This window comes from Rutidosis leptorrhynchoides, chromosome 9, assembly GCF_046630445.1.
Source record: "Rutidosis leptorrhynchoides isolate AG116_Rl617_1_P2 chromosome 9, CSIRO_AGI_Rlap_v1, whole genome shotgun sequence".
Taxonomy (NCBI): domain Eukaryota; kingdom Viridiplantae; phylum Streptophyta; class Magnoliopsida; order Asterales; family Asteraceae; genus Rutidosis; species Rutidosis leptorrhynchoides.
In genome coordinates, this window is record NC_092341.1 from 364,074,180 (window position 1) to 364,090,846 (window position 16,667).

Sequence of the window (16,667 nt, forward strand, 5' to 3'; positions counted from 1 at the left end):
CAATGAGTTGTCGCTCAATTAGATAATACCCCCTATCTATTAATAGTCATAGTCCAATGTCCACAAGTGTCGGTCTTTTGTCCAAACCTTAATTATGGTACAAAATCTAATAACATCGTCTTAATATTTAGTCTAACATCATGATTACTTTAGCTCAAATAAGAATAATAATAACTTAGTTACGAGACATTAATTTAAAAAGGAAGAACATAGCTTACAGTGGTGATTAATCGAGTAGCGTTGCACGGACAGAATTTCGACTTAAAACCCGTAAAACATTCTTACAATAACCTTATTATTATTAACTTAAATTAAAATTAAAATTAAAATTATAAATATATATTTTACATGTAAAGAGAAATAAAAAGATTGATATTTGTGTAAAAAATTCGTCCAGAATTCGTTGTATTTAAAGAATGTGGTCTGCTACAGTAACTCATGCGGTCACATGAGATTTTAGTGCAAATCTCATGCACTCGCATGGGCTCATGCACTCGCATGAGTTTTATGCCTATTTCCCATGCGATCGCATGACCGTCAGATCCAGCTCACATATTTTTTGTTTGCTAGTTTGTCGACGTTATTTAATATAATATATAATATATAAACAATTTATATAATTATTTAAATATTATATTATATTCTTGTGCATAGTTGACTTGTAATTTTAGCTCCGTTGCGTCGCGCGTTGATAGTTGGCTCAGGTCCCGGTTCCGATTTTTCGAACGTCCTTTCGTATAATTTAATATCTTGTACTTTGCATTTTGCGGCTCGTACTCTTGTAATTTTGAGACGTTTCTCATCAATAAATTGAACCACTTGAATTATATCTTGTACATTTGAGCTTTTTGGTTATTTGCGTCTTCAAATCGTCGTTTTCTTCGTTTGTCTTCGCACTTATTTATTTAAACGAACATTACATAAAAATAGAACAATTGCAACTAAAAGCTTTACATATTGGAAGGATATTGATACTAAATATATGTTCCTTTTTAGCATTATCAAATATCCCCACACTTGAACGTTGCTTGTCCTCAAGTAATACAGAATTTGAAATTAAATCACACTTTACTCGAATCACTTTTTTATTTTCACACTTTATACATCAGTGATTTTGATACGGCGGTATGAACAATGATAGTAACGATGTGGTTTACAGTCCCACATGACTATGAAAATTTAGATCTTTTGATGAAATTGGATCTTTATGAAAACATTTGATCTTTTGAAAATTCATTCTAGCTTTTACCCTAGATAAGTTTTCCGGAATAACCCTTCACCGGTGTTTGCAAAATGTTTTTGTGGGTTTTGTGGGTTTCAGATTTGAAAATTTTAGCTCAAAACTTATGGTTTTGTGTCACCCACTTGCTAACTTGTATTGGAAAAGCAACACGTTCAGTATACTTGCTCCGTATATTACCTTTCGGTAAACTACCGTCCGGTTGTAAAGGAAAGCGTTGAACAAGCAACTGTTAAGGCAATGTCCCGTGACATGCTTTTGTTCATGGTCTAAAACGTGTCGGATGCAATTACTATCCTTTGTAGGAGCAATAGTAAAGATCACCCTATAATTTTTCGGTCTGGCACAAGGTCCTGTCTTCGACCATGCTATGCAACCACAGTTCTTACGATTGACACCCGAATTGGTTCAGGTGACCTAATGAATTCCGGTGAATTCTTAGGATTTTACGTTCAATGGTAATGAACGCATTGAAAATGGGTTTTCAGAAAACAAATCGGTTTTAATTTTGATCAAAATATTTTCTCGTTCAAGCTCGAGTTTAGATATCATTGAATTCCATGAGTTTGAATTCTCAATCTTTAAGGTCAATCTCAAGGATTGAGTAATATCAGGCTTAAAAGCTGATTTTTAATCTTTAAGGAGACTATCCTTTCTGGGGGTCTGATTCATTAGTCTTATCAAGCTAATTTGCACGGCGCCCTCCCCATTTTACGAGACAGATCCTCTCATGGTTAGGATAAGTCTGACTACTTGGCGACCCTGTTTGATGCTGAGGTTCGTGGATTTCTGCTGATTTTAGAGATGACTTTTCTAGATTTTTCCTCAACCTACTGCTGGTCTGGACGACAACTTCCTGACCTAAATCAAGAAGCGCGTGTCTTTTTCGGAAGACTTTACTTCCTTTTAATGATGGAATTGATTCATCGTGTAGATCCCTCTATTCTTTCAAAGGTATTACAATAAATCGGGTAAAACTAATTAGTTTAGTCCAAAGCAAAAGTACCTGCAATAATCTGTAACAAATATGTGATATGTGTTTTTAAAGAACTTGGTAAATTCTTCCCACACTTAGCTTTTATTCATTCTTTTCTTTGCCTTTTTATTCTCCTATATTCCATTTTAAATGAATTCTAACGTTTTGGGTTGTTTCTCCATTTATGTTCTCTCCGAGGTAACAATAATTTCGGCATTAACACCTAGTTTTATCGTTCATAAATATGTATAAACATGATTTTGAATTCATTTAGTTGAAAATTTTTCAAATTTTCACAAAATTTGGCAATTATACTAAGTGTAAACCCGAGAGAATTTATAACCCTTCCCCACACTTGAGATCTTGCAATGCCCTCATTTGTATGAAATCAGACTATAGTTATAAATTCATGAGGGTGATTAGTGTAGAAAAGTGATTAAAAATACCGAGTTTGCAAACATATTATTTTATATCACATTTGATATTTTGCGTCTTGTCGTCAAAATTAGTAGCTTTTGCTGAACTTTAATGCCATTCTTTGAAAGTGCGCTGTTTTTGAAATGACCCGTCCATATTACTATAAATGCAGTACGTTATTCATTGGTCCCATAGCGAGGTATTTGACCTCTATATGATACGTTTTAGAAAAATATTGCATTCATTTCATAAAAAGCACACCATTATTATACATAATGCATGTTTTAAACAAGTGGGCGATTATTTAAGAAATAATCCCCATGATACATCGGTTTCCAAATACTACACACGTGACATAACAATCGAATATAATACATGACAAAGGTTTTATTGAATGCAACACTTCATTTAAACAAAAGCATGAGACTCCATGCACAGCTTGCTCAGATAATGCAACAGCGGAAGACTTTCTTAAGGACCTGAGAATAAACATGCTTAAACAGTCAACACAAAGGTTGGTGAGATATATAGGTTTAGCATCGATATAAATATAGACCACAAGATTTTCATAGTTATAAATATATGTACACTCGCAAATGTATAAAAGTATTCTATAAGTTATTGAGCACTTCGGTAACCATACTTAACCATTAATGTGGCATATTCCCTTTATTATGAAATCTCCCTACACTGTACCAAGTGTAGTAAAAAATGAAGTACTATGCAACCGTTTACGATACTAGAGCGACTAGCCCGGTTGGGGTTGTCAAACCCGATAGATCTATCAATAGGATTCGAGCTTACATGTTCTTACATCATGTAAATATTAGCTACCAAGCTATTAGGGAAGATATGCAAGGTGGTACAACTCAAAGTAGAATATATTTTAAGTACTTGTGTCCATGGCGTAAAACATAAAATGCATGTATTCTCATCCCAAAATATTTGTAGAGTTTAAAAATGGGACTATATACTCACTGTAGTAAAAGTATATTAATAATAAGTTTTTAACTTATTAAAAATATGGTCGTCGTCCTTGGATTCACGAACCTATAATAATAATAACGATTCAGATAATAATACATGTGAACAAAATTAATATAGCAAGTTCATATCATATATTCAATCACATGTGATTGTTTAAGTTTATATTTTCTTAACATGTGATTCACGAACCTATTGTGTACGTATTGTCTTAGGATTTATCAAAACGTATTGTGCACGTATTGTCATGGAACGTACCAAGATTATTATATATATACAATCTCGAAATTAATCAAGATTATAATATTTTATTATACTAATGATAAAATGTCCAAATATGTATAGGATATAGGAAAAGTTAACAAGGATATGGTTAATATAGTTTTTATAATATAAATTTCGTCCATACCACGTTAATTATAACAGGTTTTGTTTTGCTCGCCAAATATTCATTACAACTCCGTTTAAAGTGAATCAAATTGCTATGGATTCCTTAAGAAGTCAATTTTACAAAACCAATTCGAAAAGTTCATCCCAAGTAGTAAATTTTAGAGTTTTTCCCTCTTTTTGTGTCGGTGGACAGATTTGGAAAAATCCGAGCATCCACCCAATATATGATTTTTGATAAAATACTTCCACTTTGTCTAAAATCATGAAAAAAATACTGGAAGTCTTATTTATATATATTAACATATTTCCAAAGTCTTAGCCTTGAACTCAAAGTCTAAGATAGGTTTTTAATTCCCAACCCAAAACAGCCCGCTTTTTACTGAATGGAGATTAAAGGATATATGTTAAGTTTCAAGGTGTTCTTCATATGTACAAGTTATAAGTTCTTATATTAACTTAATATAAATCATAATACATATAAATAAGTATTATTAGAGTTAAGTTAGAAAGATTAGATTAGTTTTTCAAACAAGTTTAGAATCAACTAAACTATGTTCTAGTTTATAAACTCTTATATAGATAGCTATAAACATATGAATTGAACAAGAGTTGAAGTAGAGTTTTTACTTCAAGTTTAGAATGTAAAGTTGCTGAAAAGAAGTAGTAGAACAAAACTTGAGAGAGTTCTTGCAAGTGTGTGTGAAAATTGAAAGTAAAATTTGGAAAATGAATGTGTAAAAATGAGTTAGAAATGGTGCTTATTTATAGGCTTGAAAATTTGGCTTTTAGTGAAAATATCTAAGATAAGTTAAAATGTATTAAGTCATGGATGACATATTAAATTTATTAGGTCATGGATGACATATTACACAAATAATTGCAGATTTCTATTGGTATATACCAATAGTAAATACTTCTAGAAGCTGTGTATAATACGGGTAAAAATATCGTATGAATGCGAGTAGAATTCTTGAGAAAATTGAACAGAAATACGAGTATAGCTATCCTTTATATGTATTGGTATATTATAAAGTGTATTCAATACTTGTAAGGATGTATTTACACTCGTAATACATTATATGTAAATACATTTTAACATAAGTTAATTACGTCGTTTAAATAGTAACATATATATTGTTCAAAAACTCTTTAAATTAGTAGTATGAAAATATATATACAATACTTTGTTAATATACTTAATGAGATATTTAATTATCATATTTTCAAGTTAAATATATATAAATCCATATATATACACAATAATTAAACAATTAAACAATTAAATCAAGTTATGACGTTCGTGAATCGTCGGAATAAAAGGGTGAACAAAAGCTTGTGTAAAACTCTTTCCGGAGGTTCAAGATTTATTAAAAATTCATTGCTTATCAAGTTGGAATTATATAAAGATTAAGTTTAAATTTGGTCGGAAATTTTCGGGTCGTCACAGTACCTACCCGTTAAAGAAATTTCGTCCCGAAATTTGATCGAGGTCGTCATGGCTAACAATAAGAATGTTATTATGACAAATATAAGTTGATTCATAGGGTTTTATCATGATTGAGAAATATGGATAAAATAATTCGATTACTCGAAACGTATGAGTGAAGCTATCGTAAAAGAGTGAAATGAGAAAATAGGGATTCGTCTTATCTTTTGACGTCATCACGGTTGATCTCCGGATTAAAGAAAATCTTTGTAATCTATATAGGATTTGATTCTTCGGTGATTAAGGAAATTATGATCCTCTTCGATTTAATGCGATGATTCATCTCGATTTTTCTGTCGGATACTTCACTATAAATCCACCTCCTTCGTTTCCTTTTAATTCACACATTCTATTCTTTCTCCCTCAATTCTTACTTTAAAATTATTCATCAATATGCTTCATCCAGTGCTGATTCTCGATATACTCCTCACTTTCATATCTGTCGTTCTTCTTTTCATCTACCTCCGGAAGAATCTATTTACTTCTACTATACTCTTGGTTTTATAGTGTTTTTAGTTCTCCCGTGTCTTTATATTGCTATATGCATCGATATATACGGTTTATAGTTTCTGGGTTGTTGTTGGGTTTTATATCTTCCCTTATATTTCGATGTCCCTGCTTCTGTCTTCTATAATCATTGTCATCCCCAATTAATGCTCTCTTTTATTTGCTTCGATTTATATCCCAATTTCTATTTCAGAGTTTTGTCCTTTCATTTCTTCTTCTTGCGATTAAGCACCGCTTGTAATGGTCCAGAATTGGCATATATGAATTTCAGAATGAACATTGTTAATGTTCTAAGAAGGAAATTGTAATGGCACGATCTTGACTTGTCAAATTACTAGAATACCTCAAAAAAGGCCGAATCATCAAGAAATATTTTCTTGATATTTTAGAGGTTAAAGAGAATACAAGAGTCGTGTAATATAGCACATGATGACGTTATGATTTGTGAATCATCACGTTCCATTTAGAAACTCAGCATGACTTACTGTAATATAATCACGTTGATCAAGTGTCATTATATTATACTAGTTCATGCTTCAGTTCCCAACACTACTTCAAAAATATTCCTATTTTAAATTCGAAAGTTTCAGAATTTAGAAACTAAAATAGTTTCTTTTATGATGTAATACAGACAGCGCTAAGAGGTAAATGATTTCAGATAAGAATAATTATGAAAATATCTTCAGAAATATGGAGGATATTTATAATGAAAGATACGATGATATCTTAGAATTTCTAATATCAGAGGATGATGAAGAATATTGTCTGTAAGAGTTTAGAGTCAAGAGCAAGGTATTCGATAATGACTTCAGCAGACATGGAATCATTTGGATTTTTTAAAGGTAGATTTCGTCCTTGTGATTTATCCACAGCCTTCTTCATGGTTTGCTCAATCCGTATTTTTCAGTACCAAATCTTCTCTTTTTCTGAGCTTTGCCAACACACTACTCTTTATCATCAAACTTTTTACTGTTAATGTCGTTTATAGTTTTTGCTACTTCATCAGCATTTCGAGAACTAGTTCGCAGTTTAGGGTATTTTTCAGAAACTTCACATTCAAAGTATATAAGTCCAGAAGATAGACACATATAATTGTTGGCGTAGACATGCTGCGAGATTTCAAAATACTGATTGCTAATTTCCGATGATTCGTATGGCAATTCTCGTTACAAGATGCAGATGAGTAAATGATGAGGTTTTGATAAATATAAAGATTTTTCAGAAAGTCAAAGATCAATGAAGTTGTTAATAAGTTTACTGCTAATGTGGCGAGATATGAAAGGTTCCCCGGTAATAATGACGAAGGGGTAATCATTATAATAAGGCTTATTCGAATGAACAATTGAAGTTGGTTTGCTGGAGCTGTGACAAAATCGTCTATTTTTAGAAGGGATTGAAAAGTTATTTTAGCTAGTAAATGTCAAAAGGTCTGACATGGATACATGTTAAATTATGACTTTGGTTTCAAGAGTTTTTCAGGTACGTAACTGTGGATAACATGTGGTTGGATCAACATCTCGATTGTTCATTATTTGAAGTGTCTTTAGGTATTTCGTAGGGCTTGAACACAGATTATAATCGTTAATATACATACGATGTTCTAACACAGTTTTGAAGTCAAAGTATAGCTTTGAAAGATGTAAGAATCTAAGAGTGATGATACCGGTTATATCTTGAATTGAATTCGGCGATTTCAAAATCAGAATATGTAATTAGATTTTTGAATGAGTATGGTTGTTTTGATTTCTATAAAAGAATGTATATTGTTGTGAAAGTAGGGAGTATAATGGATGATTTGCTGAATCAGATTCGAAGAATGTAACATATTAATTGTGAATTTATATATCTCTCGGGTATTACCTACCCGTTAAAAAAATGTCACAATTAATATTTTGTACAAAAGAATTTTATTACAGTCTTTATGGAAATATATGTGTATATTTCTTCAGATGTAATATAGATTTAATGAGTTAATATTAAATTAAACTCATTTGATTTATGGTTAAGGCTAGGATAGATAATTTCTAAACTTTAGAAATTACATAATCATCGCAGAATGTTTTCCCAATGAAGTTATGAATCAATACTTCATCGTTGTGGTATTCCTTAGTATCTACAGGGCGTATGACGTCGATGCTCATGGGACAGATTGTGAAGTTGAGGTTTGCGATGCCGTTGTTGTTGGTGGTGGTAATGGTACTGTTGATGTTGTTGATGGTGGTACTGGTTATGTTGCTGGTACTGCTGCTGGTGTTTGTAACCTTTGCACCATATTCTCCAAAGCCACTACCCGAGCGCGAAGCTCGTTGACTTCTTCTATTACACCGGGGTGATTGTCGGTTCGGGCGAGCGGATAAATAAGTTCTAGAATTTGGTGTAGTATATAATCGTGACGAGATACTCCAGAAATGAGAGAGAAAATGGTGTTTCGGACAGGTTCATCGGTAAGTGCTTCAGGTTCTTCGCCAAGAGGGCAATGTGGTGGATGGAAAGGATCGCCTTCTTCTTGTCTCCAATGATTAAGGAGGCTACGAACCTATCCCCAATTCATCCAGAATAGATGATGGCTGATTGGTTGATCCATTCCAGTCACACTGCTTTCGGAGCTTGAGTGGGATTCCATTTCAGAATCCGAGGAACTTGAACTGATGACGAATTCCATTTCGTACGATTTGATAAAGGAATTTTTGATACGAAATGATTTTCCGGCTATCGGGTGGTATTCTAACTACATAGAATATCTATATATATAGATCAAAAGATTTCATAGATTACGGAGGAATTTACGGAATATGTCAGGCAAAGTTTACGGTAATAGATACGATAAGATATGATTTAGCAGATACGCTAAGATATGAATTTTGTCTATACACTATTCATGCAATCAATGTAGCAAGATGTGTCTAGACTAAGAATGATAAGCAGGTAATTTCCTAAGGATGATAAGTAGGTAATTTTCGACACAAATGATAAGCAAACCTTTTAACATGCAAACACGGTCGAAGTGCAGACTCACTAATGCATCCTAACGACTTATCAGTTAGAAACACTAATGCAGACCTGGTTCCCTAAGACCATCGCTCTGATACCAACTGAAACGACCCGTCCATATTACTATAAATGCAGTACGTTATTCATTGGTCCCATAGCGAGGTATTTGACCTCTATATGATACGTTTTAGAAAAATATTGCATTCATTTCATAAAAAGCACACCATTATTATACATAATGCATGTTTTAAACAAGTGGGCGATTATTTAAGAAATAATCCCCATGATACATCGGTTTTCAAATACTACACACGTGACATAACAATCGAATATAATACATGACAAAGGTTTTATTGAATGCAACACTTCATTTAAACAAAAGCATGAGACTCCATGCACAGCTTGCTCAGATAATGCAACAGCGAAAGACTTTCTTAAGGACCTGAGAATAAACATGCTTAAATAGTCAACACAAAGGTTGGTGAGATATATAGGTTTAGCATCGATATAAATATAGACCACAAGATTTTCATAGTTATAAATATATGTACACTCGCAAGTGTATAAAAGTATTCTATAAGTTGTTGAGCGCTTCAATAACCATACTTAACCATTAATGTGGCATATTCCCTTTATTATGAAATCTCCCTACACTGTACCAAGTGTAGTAAAAAAACGAAGTACTATGCAACCGTTTACGATACTAGAGCGACTAGCCCGGTTGGGGTTGTCAAACCCGATAGATCTATCAATAGGATTCGCGCTTACATGTTCTTACAGCATGTAAATATTAGTTACCAAGCTATTAGGAAAGATATGCAAGGTGGTACAACTCAACGTAGAATATATTTTAAGTACTTGTGTCCATGGCGTAAAACATAAAATACATGTATTCTCATCCCAAAATATTTGTAGAGTTTAAAAATGGGAATATATACTCACTGTAGTAAAAGTATATTAATAATAAGTTTTTAACTTATTAAAAATATGGTCGTCGTCCTTGGATTCACGAACCTATAATAATAATAACGATTCAGATAATAATACATGTGAACAAAATTAATATAGCAAGTTCATATCATATATTCAATCACATGTGATTGTTTAAGTTTATATTTTCAATCACATGTGATTATTTAAGTTTATATTTTCAATCACATGTGATTATATAAGTTGTCAAGTTTAGTAGTCCAAAATAGTTCGAAAAGTCCAACAGTCCAACAGTCCAATAATCGGTATATATATATATATATATATATATATATATATAATCTTAGAATTACCCCACGGCGTATTGTGTTCATATTGTCTTGCATCAATCCAGAGACGTATTGTATACGTATTGACTTAGAATTAACTAAGACGTATTGTGTACGTATTGTCTTAGGATTTATCAAAACGTATTGTGCACGTATTTTCATGGAACGTACCAAGATTATTATATATATACAATCTCGAAATTAATCAAGATTAAAATATTTTATTATACTAATGATAACATGTCCAAATATGTATAGGATATAGGAAAAGTTAACAAGGATATGGTTAATATAGTTTTTATAATATAAATTTCGTACATACCACGTTAATTATAGCAGGTTTTGTTTTGCTCGCCAAATATTCATTACAACTCCGTTTAAAGTGAATCAAATTGCTATGGATTTATTAAGAAGTCAATTTTACAAAACCAATTCTAAAAGTTCATCCTAAGTAGTAATTTTTAGAGTTTTGCCCTCTTTTTGTGTCTGTGGACAGATTTGGAAAAATCCGAGCATCCACCCAATATATGATTTTTGATAAAATACTTCCACTTTGTCTAAAATCATGAAAAAAATACTGAAAGTCTTATTTACATATATTAACATATTTCCAAAGTCTTAGTCTTGAACTCAAAGTCTAAGATAGGTTTTTAATTCCCAACCCAAAACAGCCCGCTTTTTACTGAATGGAGATTAAAGGATATATGTTAAGTTTCAAGGTGTTCTTCATATGTACAAGTTATAAGTTCTTATATTAACTTAATATAACATCATAATACATATAAATAAGTGTTATTAGAGTTAAGTTAGAAAGATTAGATTAGTTTTTCAAACAAGTTTAGAATCAACTAAACTATGTTCTAGTTTATAAACTCTTATATATATAGCTATAAACATATGAATTGAACAAGAGTTGAAGTAGAGTTTTTACTTCAAGTTTAGAATGTAAAGTTGCTGAAAAGAAGTAGTAGAACAAAACTTGAGAGAGTTCTTGCAAGTGTGTGTGAAAATTGGAAGTAAAATTTGGAAAATGAATGTGTAAAAATGAGTTAGAAATGATGCTTATTTATAGGCTTGAAAATTTGGCTTTTAGTGAAAATATCTAAGATAAGTAAAAATGTATTAAGTCATGGATGACATATTAAATTTATTAGGTCATGGATGATATATTACACAAATAATTGCAGATTTCTATTGGTATATACCAATAGTAAATACTTCTAGAAGCTGTGTATAATACGGGTAAAAATACCGTATGAATGCGAGTAGAATTCTTGAGAAAATTGAACAGAAATACGAGTATAGCTATCCTTTATATGTATTGGTATATTATAAAGTGTATTCAATACTTGTAAGGATGTATTTACACTCGTAATACATTATATGTAAATACATTTTAACATAAGTTAATTACGTCGTTTAAATAGTAACATATATATTGTTCAAAAACTCTTTAAATTAGTAGTATGAAAATATATATACAATACTTTGTTAATATACTTAATGAGATATTTAATTATCATATTTTCAAGTTAAATATATATAAATCCATATATATACACAATAATTAAACAATTAAACAATTAAATCAAGTTATGACGTTCGTGAATCGTCGGAATAAAAGGGTGAACAAAAGCTTGTGTAAAACTCTTTCCGGAGGTTCAAGATTTATTAAAAATTCATTGCTTATCAAGTTAGAATTATATAAAGATTAAGTTTACATTTGGTCGGAAATTTTCGGGTCGTCACAGTTTTACCCTGTTTTATACATAAGATAAACTACAAACATACATAATATTTTTATTATATATATTTTTTAAAACCTTTATTTATTAAAACAATTTAAATGAATAATTTTTTAAAATTTTGTTTCCTTTTACTTTAGGTAGTTTCGGTATGTTTACCTAGTCCGTCCCTCGACAAAATTTAAAATTTGTCGTTAAAGCGATTGTTTTAAAAGCAAAGATTTTTGGGTTTTTTTAAATTTTTTTTGGTATACTTTAGATCAATAAAATTAAAAATAATGATAACCAAATTTTTCATCCCGCCCTCGGGTAAAGCAATTTCGGTTCCATGATCTAGTCTTCAACTTACGATGAATTTTAGAAATCATTTTTTAAACTTAATGAAATAAAGTAAATTTTGTTTTTAAATTCACACAAAACTTAAATTAAAAAAAAAACGTATTAATTTAATACAAAACCTACAAAACAAAAATTCAGAATGGGGGGAGAAAACTAGTTCTTTAGTGTCTGCTAGTGAAAAAGACCAATCGGATTCCATTCTCGGAACTACACGAGAACAGAACAACTAACCCTAGACATCATTATTTCTTAGAACATTTGAATCTCCCCACACTTAGGTAGATGTGGTGTCGAATTTGTGATTAACTTCATTGTCAATTTCTCTTGGACCATAATCAACTTGCATATCTGTGACTTTTGCTTTAAGCCATTGGTCGAATTCCTGTGTAATATCCACAAATTCAGCTAGTTTCGCCTTTTCTTTAGGCGATAGATTGGATACTAACCGATTACATAACTTAAAGTTCCCCTTAATTCTAGCATCGCGAATCCGTTTGATAAGTTTCTTCATTGAACTGTTAATAACGAGATCATTTAATTTCGTATCAACAACGGGGTTCTTTGTTATCAGGTCATCATTAGGTTTTACTTCATTTTCTCAACACTTAGGCGTTTTATTATTGCTAAGCACTACCGTTGGAGTTGGTAAAACAACATGGTTTTTACCAATCGTTTTTGTTGGTTTAACGGTTTTGGTTGGTGGAGATTTAGACTTTCGACTCACAAAGGTGATCGATTTTTCATCATTACTAAGTGTCATTCTACCCTCTCTTACATCAAATAACGCCCCGGTGGACGCTAAGAATGGTCGACCTAAAATTAGAGGAACGTTTGGGTCCTCTTCTATGTCAATGACAATAAATTCGACTAGAAAGGTTAAATTACCTACTTGAACGGGTAGGTTGTCGGCAATTCCAACTGGGTGCCTAATGGTTTGATCAAAGAGTCGAACACTCATCTCCATTGGACTTAACTCACCTACTCCTAATCTCTTATATAATGAAAGAGGCATAATACTCACACTCGCACCTAAATCTACTAGTGCATCATACATGACACAATCACTAAGTAGACAAGGAACAATAAATTCACCCGAATCACCCAACCTAGGTGGAGCTTTTGGTGGAACTGTCTTCACCGGGTTTATCTTTACGGTTTTTGTTTCTTGTACTTTCTTATTCTTCTTCTTCTTTCCCGAGGTATCACAAACTTTATTACCTATTACTTACTCATACTTAACTCCTTTTCTTGGAAACGGGATGGGTGGTCTGTATGGTGCCACCACTGGCTTTACATACTCGGGTGGTGGTGGTGTTGTAACTTCTTTATTGTTACTCACATCAAAAACCTTCCCATCTTCTGATGCTGGTTTTTTAGAATTCGTTGAAACCATATTAACATTCTCATTCAGAGGATTTACTTCAGTATTACTCGATAGATTTCCTTGTTCCCTCTCACTTATCATGCTAGCAAGAGTACCTACGTGTTTTTCTAGATTTAAAATGGAAGCTTGTTGAGTTGTTAGTGACTGATCAAACCTCTCATTTGTTTGGGTTTGAGATGTAATAAATTTTGTTTGAGATTCCATTAGCTTTGCCATCATTTCTTCTAGATTTGGCTTTTTCTCTTCGGTTTGTTGTGGTGGTTTATACAAGCTAGGTCTTTGTTGATTGAAAGTGTTGTTTTGAGTTGGTTGGTTATTCGGACCTTGTTGGTTATATGAGTTATTGTTTGGCCCATTTGGATTGTAAAGAATGTTTTGATTTCGATTGAGGTTTGGCCTTGGCGGTTGATAATTATTTTGATAATTATTTCCCTGCCTTTGGTTCATGTAGGAAACATTCTCACGTTGTTCCACCGTTTGCTCAATGTGACAATCTTTCATTAAGTGTGGTCCACCGCATTGCTCACAACTGATTCGTATTGCGTGAATATCTTTATTCATCTTTCCATTCGTCTTTCGAAAGCATCTATTTTTGCGGAAACGGAATCAAAGTCATGGCTAGAATCAGCTCTAGCCGCTTTAGATGATCGAAAGATATCTTTTTCCTGGTGCCACTCATGTGAGTGGGATGCTGTGTTATCAATAATTTTGTAGGCTTCAGTTGCGGTTTTCTTCATAATGGAACCACCAGCTGTTATGTCGATGTCTTTTCGTGTAGCAACGTCACATCCTTGGTAGAATATTTGTACTATTTGATAAGTGTCTAAACCATGTTGCGGACATCCTCTCAACAACTTTCCAAATCTTGTCCACGCCTCATATAATGTTTCATTTGGCTTCTGCGTGAACGTAACAATTTCTTCTTGAAGTCTCACGGCTTTAGATGCTGGAAAGAATTGTTTAAGAAAATTTTTCAACTAAAACATCCCATGTATCAATCGCTCCTTCAGGTAACGATTCTAACCAATCTTTGGCTTCTCCCTTTAAAGTCCAGGGAAATAACATGAGATAGATCTGTTCATCCTCAACTTCTCTGATTTTGAATAGAGTACAGATCCTATTAAAGGTTCGAAGATGTTCATTTGGATCTTCTTTTGGCGTACCACTATATTGGCATTGATTAGTTACCATGTGTAGGATTTGTCCTTTGATTTCATAATCTGGCGCATTAATATCTGGCTTAATAATGGCGTGACCTTGGCCTGTGCGTGCGGCTCTCATTCGGTCTTCCATACTTAGAGGTTCAGTTACTTCCATAATTGAATTTGTTGAATACGAATCACTAGAGAATTCTGATTTAACGGTTTGTGGTTCAGGAGGAATGATTAGTGTTTCACGATCTTGGAATTGTCCTTGAATATCCTCCGGGTTCTCGGTAGTGAAGCCGGGTTCAAAAAATGGATTATCGGAAAGTTGAGTTGGAGTACTTGGTCGACTAGATGACGATTCTAAAGAAAAATCAACGGCGACAATATTGACTAGATGTCTTGATCGAGTTACAGGTGGTGAACGTATGAAAGGTGATGAACGTTTTGCTCGGTGCATTCACAGAATATCCTATTAGTTATAAAAGATACAGTAAAAATTATATAAGTTATCAAATTAATAGACTTTTCTGATTTTGCCCACGTTTCGAATAGCCAAAAGATGCAGCAGGTAGCCAGGACCCTTTAAATCGGAAGCCCACAACTCACCACTAACAAATCCAACTATTACTACGAACCATAAAATTTTGGATGTCTATCAATTTAACCGCTTAAAATAATTTTTCGTTTTGAAATTTTAGAGAAGAAATAGAAAATTCCATGTCCTAAAAACTAGAGCGTCGAGAAATAAGAAAGAAAAAGAGCGCGTCGAAAAATAAAAGGTTGAAAAACAAACAGTCGAAAAATAAAAATATGAAAATAAGCGTCGAAACTTAAAAGTCTAAAAACTAAATATTAAAACTTACGTCTAAAGGTATTAAAGCTTAAAAGGAATTCTATATCCAAAACGGCAATAACTTAAAAAGGTACTAAAATGTTACAACCCAACCCGATAACCGACCATAAACAGTCCCAAAAAAAAATTTTAAAAGCTGCTGGACAGGGGAGTGCGCGGCGCGCATCCCCTGTAGTGCGCGGCGCGCACAGAGCATTCCAGCTTCTGTCCGAACTGTTTTTAACACACAAAAGAGATGGACCACTTCCCGACATTTTTAGACCGAATGCTTTTCACAACAAACTTATATATGTAAAACTAACACGAATCAAACATAAAAATGATGTTTTACAAGCGGGGCCCACACGACCCAAAATACAAGTTTAATACAAGTTTAGAGTTTCGACCACCAAAAAGTTTAAGTTCCAAACTACACAATGAGCATGGCGTTTGGGATTAAACTACCCAACTACCGGTCAAACTCCAAGAGCTACTAAAGCCAAAAGCGTCCCCTAGCATCAAGCGGGATCTCTAGTCCAATACGATGCCCTTACCCTTGTCCAAAACCGAACCTATAAAATGGTAAACAACGAGAGGGTAAGCAAAGCTTAGTGAATGCAATAATTATACGAATACATATATAATTATACCTACTTGCATACACTTACACAAACCGCAAACATGCTAGCAACACAATTAGCTTATCGTCACATTAACAAGCTATAATCTCCAATACCACAAGCTAGCAACAACCGCATAATAATATAACTCGAAATGATATAATATGCTTACAACACAAGTAACCATGGTCGACCAATAGTACAAGGGAACGGCGCTCGCGAAAATGCCATCGGTGTTCATAACATCCATTAGGGCACTTAACACCTCGCACCACTAACCCCTAGGGTGGCACCTTAACACCTCGGCACATCACCCCGAGTGGCATCTTAACACCTCGATGCAACACTC

At 33.0% G+C, this 16,667-nt stretch overlaps 1 non-coding gene across 1 annotated transcript; it reads left to right on the forward strand.

Annotated features, from left to right (window-relative positions):
* Nucleotides 1–14,543: 14,543 nt before the first annotated feature.
* Nucleotides 14,544–14,650, forward strand: LOC139869461 (small nucleolar RNA R71). The gene has a single exon (XR_011766070.1). It is a non-coding gene; the product is annotated as a small nucleolar RNA R71 (small nucleolar RNA).
* The last annotated feature ends 2,017 nt before the right edge of the window (nt 14,651–16,667 follow it).